The 18,464-nt window shown below is 38.4% G+C and overlaps 1 long non-coding RNA gene across 1 annotated transcript in view; it reads right to left on the bottom strand.

The window, feature by feature from the left end:
- LOC136884293 (uncharacterized) overlaps nt 1-18,464 on the bottom strand; it is an 86,371-nt gene that overhangs the window by 21,767 nt on the left and 46,140 nt on the right. Inside the window, exon 2 of the long non-coding RNA XR_010861341.2 lies at nt 5,528-5,593. This is a non-coding gene — a long non-coding RNA (uncharacterized lncRNA). The remainder of the gene's footprint in view (nt 1-5,527; nt 5,594-18,464) is intronic.

Raw genomic sequence — 18,464 nt, 5'->3', positions numbered from 1 at the left:
GATCTGCATATGCAACAGATTACAGTAAAAATTTTAAAATGTCCACAAGGATGAAAGAAGATAAATGCCAGTATTAATTTGTAAGTTAATAAAAGACAGTGTGTTTGTGAATTTATCTGACTCAGTCCATTGTACATGGTATACAAACAATACAAAGCAGCCAATCAAATAGTTGTTAATACTTTTTTAAATCTCTTATATAAAAAATCATAGATTGCAAAAATTATATGTATTGATTGTTTTTTATTAGGTTTCTTCATTGAGATGATTTGCTGGGTTAATGGAGAACAAAAGATGTGTATTTTTGTTGCTTGATGTAAATTTTATGCTGCCATAGATTCCTCCTTAGGTTGGGTGCAAACGAAGCCACATGAGGTTGAACATGACTACGACAGCCACCACCTACTGCCACCTGTGACTAAATATGTCCACTAGTGGTCCCCACTTGCAGACATTTTCTCCAGCTGCGTGTCAGTAACAAAGTGCACTCCAACATGGTCGCATTAGTAACACTGGTAATAGTACAATAACAATGGCAAATAGTGCCGTTTTTGTTTACTTCCAATATTAAATAAATGCCCATTTGGTACCCTTTTTGAGGATCTAAAGAAACCTAATGAGTTTGACAATATTCATTGAAATACTGTCCAGCATGTTGGCTGTGTTCAGATGATGGGCTCAAGTGGCTGAAACAATGGTTGAATGCAGCTACAGTCACCATGACTGCCATTATCTTCATGCACAGCTTGTGGTTCTGTTTGTGCCCGACCTTAATTTTAGAGTTCAGCTTAAGAAAAGTAAATCAATCCAAACAAACACTACTACAACAGCAGAGTGATCACACGGTAGATTTATTAGTAAGTGTGTAGGAAAAAAAATCCCCCTCCTAGTCCATTCTTGAAATATAATAGTATTGTATGTTATTTTTGGTGGAGTTTTTATATATAAAGATGTTCACTGTACATTTTCTATCAGCTCCTCTTTACTACATAATTGCCAAATCAAGAAATGAGCTCAACGATCCAGTTGGAACTAGTTATTATGTCTTTCAGGGTACCAAATGGTTAGCAATAGAACTACAGTTTGGCTACCGTCTTTGTGGTGAAAACTTGTGACTGGGTACCTATCTTGTTTAGATAGCTGCCATTTTCGGTAGGATGTCTGAAGTGAAAGTCTGCTTCATAAGAATGGAGTATTGTACAGGCTGTCTCAAAAGAAATGTACCTGTTATTTGTTTGCCCATTACTCATCCCTTTTTTTCTTATTTTATAGCTGTTATTAATGTGGAATAATGAGAGGTGCATCCATTCCTCTCTCTCTCTCTCTCTCTCTCTCTCTCTCTCTCTCTCTCTCTCTCTCACACACACACACACACACACACACAAGATTTATAATTCCAAACCAGCAATAGCCTAGGAGTTATACCATATTTCACAATTCCAGGTGCAGTGAGTTGGTGGTGATTATTGTTTTATACAACTAGGCAAACATGCCCCATTAACACTGATCAGAGAGAAAAAATGGAAGGGGTCTGACATTTCAAAAAATTAAGGTTTTGACCAAAGAAAGGCAAGGGACACGAAGGGCATGAAAATGAAAGACATGCTCTAATACCGTTGGGGTCTGAAAAGAACAAGAGTTGACCAAGGGCGGTCAGAAAGGATAGATGAAAGTGAAGAGCCTGGAACAAGTGGAAGCAATGCCAGAACGCAGTTAAGGATCCCGTACTTGGCAGCCCACGCTCCCAAGGTAAGATCCCCTGGGGCCCATTTAGTCACATCTTACGACAGCTCTCAGTCATCCTATGGATCAAGGGTCCTTATTCTGGGTTTCGTACCTGTATCTCCTTTGACGTAATCGTGGCCTTCCAGGTCCTCCTTTGCCACTCACCATTTCGAGTGTGACATCTTTACCAGGGAGATACTTCTCACTATGTGGCCAAAGTAGGAAAGCTTTTGTCCCATTATACTCGCAACGAGATATCTGGAGTGACCTTGTCCAGTGTTTTCTTATTACTAATTCTGGCTGTCCGTAATATTCTCAGCTGATATTCCCAACTCCTAAGCTTCTCCAGTCAGCTTTCTTCAGGGTTCACGTTTCGCAGCTGTAGGGAAAAAGATGGCACTGGCCAGTCTACATGTGGTTCTTTCAATGATGTCCCTGCTTTTCCAGGTATTTTCCAAGCAGTCTTTCCAAGTGGCAGCCTCGCCTTGCCTTCAGCGATGTAGTCACCTTCGTGATTAATCTAGAACTATTTCTTCGGTGTTTGTTTTGAACTTAACATCATTGTTTTCTGTTGCTTTCACCATGATCTTTGTCTTCTGTGGTGTATACTGAGGGCTACCAAGTCTAAAGCACATTATAACAATAGCATCATACACATTGTTTCATTTATAAAACTTGAAAGCAGTGAGAAAAAATTTTGCACGTATTTCTGAGATCAAGACATTGAAGACTGATATTGCGGGCCAGATTGTCGTCCCTCTCCCCTCGACTCACCCCATGCGGCTTGCTGCTGTATACCGGATATGAGCGGGGACCGGGGCGGATAGGTGTGCTAGGCTTCGGTCTGTCAGATCGCCATTGCTAACTATCAACCATGCGTTACTCATCTTATATACTTCTTCACCTCATACTTCTGACTTACATAGATAACAGTCTGGTATTTCAGTCCCGTTTACTTCTACATCCTTGTAGGTTGACACTGCAGGGCTGCTGTTATAGGAGTAACACAGTTTTCTTTTTATAGGTAGATCTGCTAAAATGAAATGAATTCTTTCAGGTTTAGTGTTCTCTTTTGTTGATTCGAATCGAACCCGTGATTATGGGTCGGACACCACCACTGATCTCCCGAGGAAGCTAATTAACCAGTGAACGATGGGTACGTCCACTGTAAAATTTGACACTTTTATTTAATGTAATAATAATGGTGCATGGCATGTGTATAGGCTTGGTGGTGTCCTAATGAGGATAAAATTAATGACGAAGACGTCATAAACACCCAGTCCTCAAGCCAGGGGAATTAACATTATGAGGGGGGATGATTCTGAAAATTGAACTGGGGCCATCGAACCGAAGGCAAACATTCTATCCCTTTAGCCACAAAGCTGGACTTCAATTTGCTAAACCTTAGGCCACCATCTCCACTAATCAGGTGTTGAGTATTGGCAGTGGTAGAGGCCAGGGCAGTAGCTTGTGAAGCGGCCTTGACAACACAGCACGCTTCTCGGTTGACCATTGGCTGCAGCTCAAAACGCTGAACGCTTCACATTCACTAAACCAACTATCGAAAAGGGGTAACCTAAGTCTAGTGATAGCCCACGTCTTGATCCCAGCATATGCCACTGTTTGTCTTCTTGATATTTAAGTCTACCCCAACTTTCTCTCTTTTGTCTTTAACATTCCTAATCTATTGTTCAGGGGAAGATTACTTGTGAAGTTTCACTATTAGTGCTGAAGGAGACTCGGCTAGTAAAGGAAAACATACATAACACCTGAAATAACCTTACCGGCCATGATTCTAAGTTGAATGTTAGTTTTTTTTTCATAGTTTACCCAGAGACAAAATTTTCACCAAGTATTTGTAAATTATTGTTGAAATTTAACTAAACCTTTTAACTGGTGGAAGGATAACTTCCATTGTTATTGGTTACGAGTGAAGTGTATGATGATATTTGTATGTGACCGAGATATTTTATAAAGTTAATATATAAAATCTGTAATAGCTGGTTTCAACTGTGTTATATAAAATACTATTAATAGTAGAGTGTACAATGTTTTTTCAGTATGCATAAATATTATAAATAATTGTCAAACATGTTGAAAATATATTTTATTTGATATAAGCAACTTTATATAGAGTTTTGAATGAACTGCTGAATTTTATTCCTAATTTTTCCTTGTATGTGCATAACTTCGGTAATAAGAAATTCTGATGATATTGTTAGGTTGTTACAGTGTATTTGTGTTGTGATTTTAATTTTTTATTGCTTATGTTGTTTCCTTTTGAAGGACATAACATAATTTGTAGATTGTAATATTATATACATTACAATAGAATACCATTGGAATAAGTCTTCTGTTATTTATTTCTCTCCATTTCTCACCCATAATTGTTAACCTGTGTAGTTGCCACTTTTGTCTACAAGAAGAGTGCATGAAGTTCCTGCATAGGATTTTGATCAAACACAAACACTCGCACTTGACGAGTTGTCTGTGTCCTATCCGAGGCTAGCAATATGTTATGTTTCTCAAATTTCTTAGCACAGTCCCCATACTACAAAAAACATAAAATTAAACAATTTCCTCGATTATGTTGAGAGTTGAAGGGCTAAAGAGCCTGGAAAGGTTACAAATTGTCTTAGATAGATCTATCAAACTAAAAAACCAAGTTTTGAAAGTCATTTCTGGTCTAAATACAGTTACAAAAAAACAGCTTCAAATTGCTTGTTTCTTTACTCATTTCCTTTCTTATTCAAATTCTAGTCAAATTAACTTATTTATGTAATTCTTTCTGTAATGTGTTCAGTGGTTCAATAGCCTCAAGCTGTTTTTGAATTTTCGAAAAATATCCACATCGAATGTAGTTATTATTGAATTTCCCATACAGAAAAGAACCTTACTTTACATAGTATATTAGGGTTATAGATGAACAAATCAAAATATACATTATTTACACACACAAAGTATTATCATGAATTCTTACTGAAGATGTGAAAATGATAACACTGCCTTTTAATGGTAGAGTACACAGGTTTAGCCAGTTCATTATTGCACGAGTTTAAATGGCATTCTAGAGTAAATCTTGCTCTTCCAAAAGCAGGGCAGTCAAATAGAAGGTGATGCACATATTGAGATGATCCACAAAAGCAAGAGTAACCATCTACAGTCTTAATCTTAAATCGCTCAAAGTATGACTTTACCATGGTGAGGTAGGAACTGAAGCACGAAGTTCAGTATAAGATTTTGTCGCTGAGTAGTAGTATAATCTTTAATCTTCCTCTTCAAGAAACATATTTGAGCTTTGTTGTACGAAACTTCCAATGTAGATTTTGTAGCTTGTTTTGCTTCAGAATCTGCCTTTTCATTTCAGGTAATCCCTGTGTGTCCACGAACCCAGGACATACAAACATGGATGTAGTTATAAGGGCTTGAGTGAAACTCTGCATTGACTCACATTAGCACTCATAGTGATAGAAAAAGGCAAATTGCTGATGTAATAGACCAGAAAACGATTAAGAAGAGGATTGTAATCTTTAGGAATAAAGAAAGAATATATTCTCATACTTTATTATCATAGCTCATATTCTTAGGATGTTTTCAACATTGAGGTGCCAACCTGAAGAATTTTTTGCAGCCTGATTAATCTGCTTTATTGCTGATATGAGAGCATGAATTTGCGATTCTAATGACTTCCAAGGCTTGTTTACTTCCAGAATGTGAAGTTAGTGACTGCATTTATTGTGTGTTCTTGGTGCAAGGAACAGCTCTGTTTCTAGCAGTGGCCATTATCATGATGTGAACTTACCATACAATTTTTTCATTTTTATATCCATCTTCGAAGTTCTAATCCAGATTTATAATACATAGAGATCTGAAAGGCAAAAGATCCATTATTATTTACAGTTGCAACTGACATTAAGACGTAAAAAACCTGTTCCTTTTGTATCATTATAGTACAGTAGAATCTCAGCAGTCCAGTACGAAATTTTCCTTGCCAGAGAACACTCTGGAAACCTCTTTAAATAAATACATATATACATAATCATTATAGACTGTTATGCCTTTCAGCGTTCAGTCTGCAAGCCTCTGTGAATTTACTAAACGTCGCCACAATCCTCGATTTGCAACTAGTGTTGTGGCCTCATTTAGTTCTATACCTCTTATCTTTAAATCGTTAGAAACCGAGTCTAACCATCGCCGTCTTGGTCTATCTCTACTTCTCTTACCTTCCATAGCAGAGTCCATTATTCTCTTAGGTAACCTATCCTCCTCCATTCGACTCACATGACCCCACCACTGAAGCCGGTTTATGCGAACAGCTTCATCCATCGAGTTTATTCCTAAATTGGCCTTTATCTCCTCATTCCAAGTACCCTCCTGCCATTGTTCCCACCTGTTTATACCAGCAATCATTCTTGCTACTTTCATGTCTGTTACTTCTAACTTATGAATAAGATATCCTGAGTCCACCCAGGTTTCGCTCCCGTAAAGCAAAGTTGGTCTGAAAACAGACTGATGTAAAGATAGTTTCGTCTGGGAGCTGACTTCCTTCTTACAGAATACTGCTGATCGCAACTGCAAGCTCACTGCATTAGCTTTACTACACCTTGATTCAATCTCGCTTACTGTATTACCATCCTGGGAAAAAACACAACCTAAATACTTGAAATTATCGACCTGTTCTAGGTTTGTATCACCTATTTGACATTGAAAATACATGAAATTACACACTACTTTTTTTTCTCTCCAATTCATCTTTACGTTAACCAATCTCAACATTAATAAAGAGGTAAGTGTTTTTACACACTTCAATTTCTCTTTGAACACGCCTTTCATTCAAATTAATTGTTTAACACGTAAATCTCCTATTGTTACAGACTTCAAACCAAATTTCCCTTTCGACTTTATACAAGAGGCTAAAATCACTCCTTCCAGCTAATATTCAACACAGCTGCTTACCATCAAGCACTCTTCTTCACTCGTGCTTTTAGAAGACTACAGTTTTATCTCTTCACATGAGAGTTACAACAGTCTAACCATTTTTATATTATTATAAACCCCTCTTGATGTGAACAGCAGAAACGTCTATTTACTAATTTTAAAAAAAAATGTGTTTAAACTCCACTCAGAGTTATTAACTAATTCTTCATCATTTTCCTGACATTTGAACTGTTTAAGACCCGATAATTTTATCCAACACCCTCAATCATCACAAGGCCCCGCTTTACTTGTTTCAACATAACAATTTATTGTAAACCTCACTTGAAGTGAGCAATGGTAAAGTCTCTTTACTAGCTTTAATATGTATTAATACTCCATTTGGAACTATCAACTACATTTTTTATCATTATTCTGACGTTCGATCTGTTTAGGATCCAAAAGTTTTTTCCAACGCCCTCAACCTCCACAGGGCGCCACTTTACAAGATTTAACGTAACATTTTGCGTTCTTATAAAACTACAAGTATACAATTTGTTACCAATTTTTAAACAAGGACATTCAAGAAAGTGTATAAATTTATGACTATTTGTACTTAAGCGACTGAATTGGTGGGCTATATTTCTAGAAAATATCTTTATCTGACCCTGTAATAATTAAGAAGGGAATTCCTCAAGGCAGTATTATTGGACCTTTATATTTTTTATATATATATAAATGATATGAGTAAAGAAGTGGAATCAGAGATAAGGCTTTTTCCAGATGATGTTATTCTGTATAGGGTAATAAGTTAAAAGATTGTGAGCAACTGCAAAATGACCTCCATAATATTGTGAGATGGACATTAGGGTTAAAAGTCAGGTTGTGATTTTCACAAATAGGAAAAGTCCTCTCGGTTTTAAAATAACAACATTGATGGGGTGAAAGTTCCTTATGGGGATCACTGTAAGTACCTAGGTGTTAATATAAGGAAAGATCTTCATTGGGGTAATCACATAAATATGATTGTAAATAAAGGGTACAGATCTCTGCAATTGGTTATGAGGGTATTTAATGGATGTAGTAAGGATGTAAAAGAGAGGGCATATAAGTCTCTGGTAAGACCCCAACTAGAATATGGTTCGTGTACGGGACCCTCATCAGGATTACTTGATTCGAGAACTGGAAAAAATCCAAAGAAAAGCAGCTCGATTTGTTCTGGGTGATTTCCGACAAAAGAGTAGCGTTGCAGAGTTTGGGCTGGGAAAGATTGGGAGCAAGGAGACGAGCTGCTTGACTAAGTGGTATGTTCCGAGCTGTTATATTTCTCATATTTTGGTCCGTATTGAAATGTACGATGAAGTTAAACAAAAACGCTACCACAGCAACTACTTAACACTATTACAATTCAATACTATACAATAAAATTTTCACTGAAGGAAGAATAATTACACGTATTACAATTAAATAGAAGTTCGGCATGATTATACAATTAAAATGTCATTTAGTATTTGACTACAAAGTAACAGACACGTTTATGGAGTGAGGCTGCCAAACTAAAGAATGCGCGCGGGAACTGGGTGATTTATACCTGTGTCCATGACCTACCCCTGCTACCCTTCCGCACAGCACATGCCAAGTGTCCACTACTTGCTGTGATGCTGTACGAATCGGTTAGCCACAATGAACATCATTTTATGCTTATTTTTCTTAATAATTAAAGAAATTAAAGGAAGGAATTGACTGAAAAAATAATAGGGATGGTACAAATTGCTTTTTTTTTACTAGTTTCAGGCAATTTTTTAAATAACTTAGGTTCTTCAGCCTGCCAAAACTTTAAATAACCGCCAGCCCCCAACCTCCCCCCCCCCCCCCCCAATCGCCGCTACTGGATGTGATGTGTCAAATTTCAGCGTATTATATGATTCACTTCGATGAACATAAGGTTATACTTTGATTAGGTGTATGTATTAATTTATCACCACCAAGTGGGCAAAATAGTTAGACTTTAAGAGAGAAGGCTCTCTGGCCACTTTTAGTTACATACTTTCTCGTCTTTAAATCCTTAGAAACTAAAGCAAACGTGTGCGTGCGCACATCTATGTTGGTCGAGATTGGTAGCTTGTGTTGCTCACTGATCGAGAGTTTTACCAAAACAAGTTCTTAAGTATGTCATAACAATATATAGGAACATACATATTCATTCCGCGTTCAGTCAGCAAGTCTCCGTCAATATTTACTAAATTCTACCTTAAGGCTCTCTGACCACTTATAGTTACATACCTTAGAAACCGAGTCTAATCATCATCGTCTTGGTCCTCCTTTACTTCTCTTAGCGTCCATGACCGAATCGATTATTCTCTTAGATAACCTAACATCCATTTGCCTCACATGTCTCCACCACTAAAGTCAGTTTATGATGCATACAGCTTCATCTGTCCAGTTCACTTCTAAAGTAGCCTTTATCTCCTCGTTCCAAGTACCGTCCTTCCATTGTTTTCACCTGTTTGTACTATGTTCTTGCTGCTTTCATGTCTGTTACTTCTTTCTAACTTTGAATAAGATATCCTAAGTACACCCAGCTTTCACTTCTGTAAAGCAAAGTTGGTCTGGAAACAGATCGGTGTAAAGATAGTTTCATCCCAGAACCGACTTCCTTCATACCAAATACTGTTCATTGCAACTGCAAACTCACAGCATTAGCTTTGTTGTAACTTGATTCAATCTCAGTTACTATACTACCATCCTGGAAGAGTACACATCCTAAATACTGTACTTGAAATGGTCTACCTGTTCCAATTCTGTTTTACCAATCTGACATTCACTTCTCGTAGGTTTCTTACCTATTGATATCATTCTTGGAAAGGCTGATTTTCATATCATACTCATTGCACCTATTTTTAAGTTGCAAGATATTAAGACTGCAGGCTTTCAACACAATCTGCATTAAAACCAAGTTGTTGGCATAGTTCAAACTGCTTACTACATTTCCATCTAACTGAATCCCTCTTTACCACTTTATATCTTTCAGCAGATGATCCATATAAACTGTGAACAACAAAGGTGAGACATCAAAGCCCTATAAGTACCTTGAAGCAAAAAATTGTTCTACTATCAATTCTCACCGATTGTAAACATAAATGCCTTTCATTGCTTTTAATAATCTACAATTAACCCTTGGGACATCGCACTGCGGTCTTTTCGACCGTACGCATCCTTCTTTTGTTACTCTGTCTACGATTGTTACAAGACAGATTTCTCCCTCCACCATATTTACCCTGCCACCTTCCTCTAGTGTTTATAGCCAGGTAGTGCTCCCTAATTGCTCTTCTTTTGTCGCTGTGGATGTTTATGAGAGTGTGTGGTGCTTTCGACCGCGGGCGACTACTGCTATTTGTTGAAATTGGTTCTAACCCTGGATTCGCAACTGTTCGTATATACGAATTGTTTGACTGTTTACTTGTGTTGTGAGTGAAAATGGATTCCGAAGAAGTTGATAGGATAAACAAATTGACTGATGGTGTGGAAAAGGAAACAAAGACGAAGACTTTGTGTGCTACCTGCTCTCTGTGCATACGCCGGGAGCACACTATCTTCACCTGTCAAGCCTGCAGTATGGGGACAGCAGGTGAAGATGAAGAAAATGAAGATGACCATTTTATTATCTAAGGACACAGTCAGCTCACGAATATAATGAAGAATGACAAATAAATTGTCTGTAGTGAACAGTAAATCTGTAATTGCTGTTACCCTTCCATCTGATAAGGGTGATAAGGGAACAGGGAACTGGAAATCAAGTAGGGATGACATAAAATTGTTAGTGTTGAACTGTAGAAGTATTGTAAAGAAAGGAATAGAATTAAGTAATTTAATAGATATATATTTACCAGATATTGTAGTAGGAGTTGAATCATGGCTGAAAAATGATATAATGGATGCAGAAATTTTCTCACCACACTGGAGTGTGTATCGTAGAGATAGGATAGGAATGGTGGGAGGGGGAGTGTTCATTCTGGTGAAAGAAGAATTTGTAAGCTATGAAAAAGTTAAAGATGACACACATGAAATTCTAGGTGTAATGTTAATTTCTAAAGATAATAGGCAACTTGATATATTTGGAGTGTACAGATGGGGAAAAGGTAGCACTGACGAGGATACGGAATTATTTGATAGGATAGTCAGCTATGTGGGAAACGACATGGAAAGAAATGTGATTGTAGAGGGAGATCTGAATTTGCCAGATGTCAATTGGGAAGGAAATGCGAACGATAGGAAGCATGACCAACAAATGGCAAATAAGTTAATATGGGAAGGACAGCTGATTCAGAAAGTGATGGAACCAATCAGAGGGGAAAATATCCTGGATGTGGTGCTGATAAAACCAGATGAGCTCTATAGAGAAACTGAAGTAATAGATGGTATTAGTGATCATAAAGCTGTTTCTGTCATGGTCAAAAAAAAATGAGATAGAAAGGAAGGTCTTAAAAGTAGGACTATTTGGCAGTACCATATGACTGATAAAGCAGGCATGAGGCAGTTTCTAAAATGTAAATATGATCGGTGGAAAACGATAAATAAAAATGTAAACAGACTCTGGGATGGGTTTAAAGAAATTGTTGAGGAATGCGAAAGCAGGTTTGTACCTTTAAGGGTGGTAAGGAATGGTAAACACCCACCTTATTATAATAGAGAAATAAAGAGACTAAGAAGGAGGTGCAGACTGGAAAGAAATAGAGTTAGAAATGGCTCTGGAAGTAAGGAGAAATTGAAGGAACTTACTAGAAAATTGAATCTAGCAAGGAAGGCAGCTAAGGATAACATGATGGCAAGCATAATTGGCAGTCATACAAATTTTAGTGAAAAATGGAAGGGTATGTATAGGTATTTTAAGGCAGAAACAGGTTCTAAGAAGGACATTCCAGGAATAATTAATGAACAGGGGGAGTGTGTATGTGAGGATCTTCAAAAGGCAGAAGTATTCAGTCAGCAGTATGTAAAGATTGTTGGTTACAAGGATAATGTCAAGATAGAGGAGGAGACTAAGGCCAAAGAAGTAATAAAATTTACATATGATAACAATGACATTTACAATAAGATACAAAAGTTGAAAACTAGAAAAGCGGCTGGAATTGATCAGATTTCTGGGGATATACTAAAGACAATGGGTTGGGATATAGTACCATATCTGAAGTACTTATTTGATTATTGTTTAGTCAGAGGAGCTACACCAGATGAATGGAGAGTTGCTATTGTAGCCCCTGTGTATAAAGGAAAGGGTGATAGACATAAAGCTGAAAATTACAGGCCAGTAAGTTTGACATGCATTGTATGTAAGATTTGGGAAGGCATTCTTTCTGATTATATTAGACATGTTTGTGAAATTAATAACTGGTTCGCAGAGGCGGCGCGTGACTTTCATCACTGGGGGTTCAAAAGAAGAAAAAATTGCCTCCCCCCCCAACCTCTCCTCTCCCCATCTCCGCCAGCTTCTCTTCCGTCGTGGGCCGTAACCTCCTAAACTAAGATGACATACGTTCTAGAAATGTGATCAAATACGAGAGGAGCAGAAAATACGGTAGGCCTACATGCCGAGTTTTACCACATGCAAAATAAGAAATAACTGCTTCATTGAAGTCCGCAGAGTCTCGAACAAAGTTCCTTTCAATTGACAACATAGCAAGAGCAATAAATCTATCCTCGGTCATTGTGCTGCGCTAGAAAGTCTTTATTCTCTTCAGGGTAGAGAAACACATTTCTGCTTCCGATGTCATGGGAATAGTAACAACTATATTTAAAAGTTTTCATTGGTATTGCCTTGCCGCTATTCTTTGCCTCAATGATTTTTGAGTTAAGTTTCTCTCCAAAAGGTAATTATTCCAAAGAAGGCAAATTAATAGGTGTTTAGTAAGTAATGATATATTTGGGACAAGGTATTAATTGGAATTTGACAGTTTAATGTGACATTTGGTAGTAACGATGCTTTTCAACACTAGCGCTAGTTACGTGCACTATTCTCTGTTGCCTAGTCAAATTCCCGTAAGGCCAACAGATGGCAGGCACATACCCCAACCCCAACAACACGACTAGCTAGTCTTGAGACAGTGGCCTATTGCGCATGCGTAAAGAACAGAGATCCGTTTCTGCGATATCCTGGTCTTGCCTTAGTGCTGGCTTTCGTCCCCTCGCACCTCGCCACTCCCTTTCTCCTATGTACGGACGGAGAGATCGCCTTTGCAAGGGGGTTCATTCCAGACAAGTATCCAGCCACAGACCTTGCGCAGCTCACATGAATTGAAAGCCAGTACGAGTATATTGCGGATAGAGGGATTTAGCAAGAGCTTCGAGATTGACAAGGGAGTTGTGAAAATTACGTAGTTGAGTACAATTTGATATAAACTGGAGGTTCATTGCGCTATACCAGAAACCGCCACTGCTGGTTCGATAGAAGGCTTTAGGAAGGTTTTAGGAAAGGTTATTCCACTGAAGCTCAACTTGTAGGATTCCAGCAAGATATAGCAGATATCTTGGATTCTGGAGGTCAAATGGACTGTATTGCGATTGACCTGTCTAAAGCATTTGATAGGGTGGATCATGGGAGACTACTGGCAAAAATGAGTACAATTGGACTAGACAAAAGAGTGACTGGATGGGTTGCTATATTTCTAGAAAATAGATCTCAGAGAATTAGAGTAGGTGAAGCTTTATCTGACTCTGTAATAATTAAGAGGCAGTATTATCGGGCCTTTATGTTTTCTTATATATATAAATGGTATATGTAAAGGAGTGGAATCGAAGGTAAGGCTTTTTGCAGATGATGTTATTCTCTATAGAGTGATAAGTTACAAGATTGTGAGCAACTGCAATGTGACCTCGAAAATGTTGTGGGATGGACAGCAGGCAATGATATGTTGATAAACGGGGTTAAAAGTCAGGTTGTGAGTTTCACAAATAGGAAAAGTACTCTGTTTTAATTACTGCATTGATGGAGTGAAAGTTCCTTTTGGGGATCATTGTAGGTATCTGGGTGTTAATATACGGAAAGATCTTCATTGGGGTAATCACATAAATGGGATTGTAAATAAAGGGTACAGATCTCTGCACATGGTTATGAGGGTGTTTAGAGGTTGTAGTAAGGATGTAAAGGAGAGGGCATATCAGTCTCTGGTAAGACCCCAACTAGAGTATGGTTCCAGTGTATGGGACCCTCACCAGGATTACCTGATTCAAGAACTGGAAAAAATCCAAAGAAAAGCAGCTCGATTTGTTCTGGGTGATTTCCAACAAAAGAGTAGCGTTACAAAAATGTTGCAAAGTTTGGGTTGGGAAGATTGAGAGAAAGAAGAAGAGCTGCTCGACTAAGTGGTATGTTCCGAGCTCTCAGCGGAGAGATGGCGTGGAATGACATTAGTAGACGAATAAGTTTTTGAGTGGCGTTCATAAAAGTAGGAAAGATCACAATATGAAGATAAAGTTGGAATTCAAGAGGACAAACTGGGGCAAATATTCATGTATAGGAAGGGGAGTTAGGGATTGGAATAACTTACCAAGGGAGACGTTCAATAAATTTCCAATTTCTTTGAAATCATTTAGGAAAAGGCTAGGAAAGCAACAGATAGGGAATCTGCCACCTGGGCGAGTGCCCTAAATGCAGATCAGTATTCATTGACTTTATAACCATTACTTTGATCTGTTGTAGCCTTGCTCTTACCATTGGACAGTGTACCTAATTAATATTGCTGTAACTTTGTTTTGTACATATTTTTACTGATAGTTGTAAATTACTCATACATTGCACTATACTTCTTTTACCAGTTTACTTTTGTGAATTATGTAAATAAATAATATTTGTATTTTTAATGATGAAAATAGAGAGTAAATAAAAATATAGCAACATAACAAAAATAAATTGCAAATTGAAATACAAAAACGATATGGAATTCGTGCACGGTCTTTTCCACCGCACATGACGACTGACGTTACACTGTCTCGCACGACGTCCTGAAGTTTAATCCCATAATCCCCTGCTATGGCCAACATCTTTTCCCTCAGTACTCTTGCCATATGCCTTCTCTAGATCCTATTCCTCTCGTAGCACTTTTTCAGTTACTTGGCGCATGCTGAAAATCTGAACCTGACCACAACCTTAGTAGTCTGAAACCACACTGGTTTTCATACAACTTACTCCCAACCACTCATCGCACTCTCCCTTCCAAAATGCCAGTGAACAGCTTGGCATTCTAGTAAACGGTTTTGATTCCTATTAGCTTTCATAGCTTCCCCACATTTACCCATCACCTTCCCATATTCTTCAGTTCTATTTCCAATTCTCGCATTGAAATTGTCAATTAGCACTATCCTATCCTTGCTCTTGACCCTGACTATATCACCTAGTGATTCATAAAACTTGTCAACTTCATCCTCATCTGCACCCTTACATGGCAAATACACTGAGATAATTCTCGTCCTAATTCCTCCAACTACCCACATCATTCACTCACTGATCAATGAAATACCTAGATAGTTGTTGCAATCCTTCCTGATAAGTGCAATTACTGTTTTTGTCCACTGTTTCTACTTCAGCTTCCCTGTATGCCATCCATTCTCTTTCTATATCCTGAACCTGCTTAGTGTCTACTGTTTGGAACTTTTCACCGGTCATATCCATGTACTAATTTCCTCGTCTGGAGATTTTCTACACTTATTCGTCTGCAGAGAGATTTCACTTTCTCTGTCCTAGGCCTCCAGACCCTCAGTTCACTACATATCAGACAGTAGTCTGTATCATCAAAAAATCCCCGAAAAACCTGTACTTTCCTGAATTCAAAGTCGATTATGATATAGTCTATTATGGATCTGGTCCTCCACTCTCCCATGTGTAGTGGTGAATAGCCTGTATGCTTGTAAAATGTATTTGTCACTGATAATACCATACTATTACAGAAGTCCAGTAAATGCTTTTGATTCATATTAGCTTTCATAGCTTCCACACATTTACACATCACCTTCTCATATCCTTCAGTTCTATTTCCAGCTCTCGCACTGAAATCGCCCATTAGCACTATCCTATCCTTGCTCTTGACTCTGACTATGATATCACCTAGTGATTCATACAACTTGTCAACTTCATACTCAGTCTGCATCCTCACATGGTGAATACATGGAGATAATTATTCTCATCCTAATTCCTCCAACAGCTAAATCCACCCACATCATTCACTCATTTATGTGCCTAACAAAAGCTATGTTGCGTGCAAATAGTATTCCTGATGAACAGTCCTACCACACACTCTGCCTTCTCTTTTTAACACCTGTCAAGAACACTTTATAACCTCCTATCTCTCGTTTTTGCTATTTGTTTTACATCGCATAGGTCTTATGGCGACGATGGGACAGGAAAGGCCTAGGAATGGGAAGGATGCGGCCATGGCCTTAATTAAGGTACAGCCCCAGCATTTGCCTGGTGTGAAAATGGGAAACCACAGAAAACCATCTTCAGGGCTACTGACTGGGGTTCCAACCCACTATCTCCCGGATGCAAGCTCACAGCTGCGTGCCCCTAACCACACGGCCAACTCGCCCGGTCGTCCTATCTCTTCCTTGTTATCTCTCCTTACCCAAATATCATTAACTCCTAACACATCCACATCCAGATGCATCCTCTTCACTAACTCAGCCGATTCTGCTTTCTTTCTTCCATTAGCCCCATTAATAATGATAGTCCCATGTTAAATTCCATTTTGTTTGCCAAGTTGTTTCCAAGGTGTCCCTTGCCTGTCAAGTGGAAGTGGAACTCTGTTATTCCCATACGTTTGAGGCTTGCTTAAAACGTTCCGAGCATGCTCAATTAAAATTCTGTGAACCAGGTAGCTACGCTACTTACTTATAGCCCCAATGAATGGGCTAGGGACCACCAGCGGATTGTATAGCCCTAGCTGCCTGAACACCAAGAGGGCCATGACTCAGAAAATGTCCAAAATTCCCACTCCTATTCCTTAGCAACTGGTATCCTGAATCTCAGGATCACTTACTAGGCCACTCAGTAATTGTTCATGATTCACGAACTAGAATGTGATTACAGTAACTGACACCATGAACAATAAGGTTTGCATGGTTTTTTAAATTTTAAATTCTGAGAATCGAGGGGTATCGGCTAATATGACGGGGCGATGACCTAGATGATAGGCCCCTTTAAACAACAAGCTAATACGATCGTTAAAAAGTGGAAGGAAAAGGTCCTCTTGTATACTATGTATAGAATAAAAGACAAAATTACCGTTGAACATTCGCAGAATAGGGGTTAGAGTAGTTAAGCACTACTTGTGGGAAAGATAGTTTTGTTTAGCACAAACTATAAGATGCACTTCGGTACGTTCTCCTAAACAATTTTGTGAAATGTCCGCTACTATTTCTAATACGTACCTCTGCAACTCTTAGTGGCTTATCCAAAACAGATGTATATATTCTGTAAGTATTGTACAGTTAATTTGGCGTTCTTAGACATAGGTCTACATGAGAAATAATACCTTGGAATCCTTCGTATTGACGTACAACATTAATATAGTATGCGTTTATATGCTCAAATACTTATTAATATTTGTTTATACACAGTTTACATTTAGCTAGTGCCCGCCAGATGTAATGGCCCGTACAATTCCTCTGTATGAGCTTGCAAGCTCGTTGGAATTACCTGAAATAATTTAAGTGAATTGAAACATGGCGCGGTTCGGACGACGTCTTTAGTAATAAACAAGGGTCATCAACGTTAGATAATTAAGAGACGACCATTGGTCTAGATAGTTTAGGATATGATCTGAAGGCAAGCACAAGGTGTCTACAGCCTCTAGTATCCCGTGGAGTCCAGTTAAAATGTGACGACAAGAAAGGTTATCCGACGCAGGACATGGCAAAATTCAAATTGCGCGGTTTCCTTATTTTTACCGAATGTGGCAGCTGTGAGGCCACACATTATGCGAGCTCTACCGGAGACAACAGAAAACTTGTCTTTATAACGGCCAACTGGATCTCTCGCTGCGCTAGCTAGAGCAACGCATCAAGTCGGCCATGTATCGCAGCTGAACCGTTGCCTCATCGGCTGAACCAAGCCGGCCAATACGAACACAGAAAATGGTTTCATTTATCAGATTTACAGAGTCTCCGTTTTAATTCTCCTATATAAATAAGAATACGATACGTACTTATAAGGGCGGTTACGACACGCATTAGTGTTAATGAAAGTTCATGCTAATTTATGTTTTGAACACAATATCATAATGAGTTTAAGGTAAATTAAAAGAAAAATTCGGTGACCGTTAATAAAAATTATTATTAAAACGTCGAAATATATGTACCGGTACATACACATGACTGTATCGCTGCAGACATGGCTTTCTTCAGTGACATTGCGCTCGAACTGGACGTCGTTTGTTACCTGTTGACGTCCAGGGCTGATACTAAAGAATGGCAAGTAGTACTGTATGTGAAGTCTGAATATCCTCGTCCATGACTGGCGTGGACAGTTCCAAGCCACAAATGGAGGTAAAATATTTTTAAAAAATAGCATGACCCCTGGACCAATAATACTATTACCCAATTATGGGCACAAGTCTACAACACGCCCGAATGCAATGTCGTAATATGTAATTACAAACAAGGAGTATCTATAATGAATTAAAGCAGAGGGCAGACTCAACATTTTCTCAAGATTTCTACATTTTAAAAACAAAAGACTTCATAAAGCTCAGTGACCAAGTAAAGAATGTTGTGTGCAATGTACATACAGTGTAGGCACAATGTCGCTTTACCCAACCAGTAAGCACAGGTATCAG

This window comes from Anabrus simplex, chromosome 12 (genome assembly GCF_040414725.1).
Source record: "Anabrus simplex isolate iqAnaSimp1 chromosome 12, ASM4041472v1, whole genome shotgun sequence".
NCBI lineage: Eukaryota > Metazoa > Arthropoda > Insecta > Orthoptera > Tettigoniidae > Anabrus > Anabrus simplex.
Note: the sequence above shows the minus strand (reverse complement) of the source record. Positions and strands in the feature narration are given on the sequence as shown.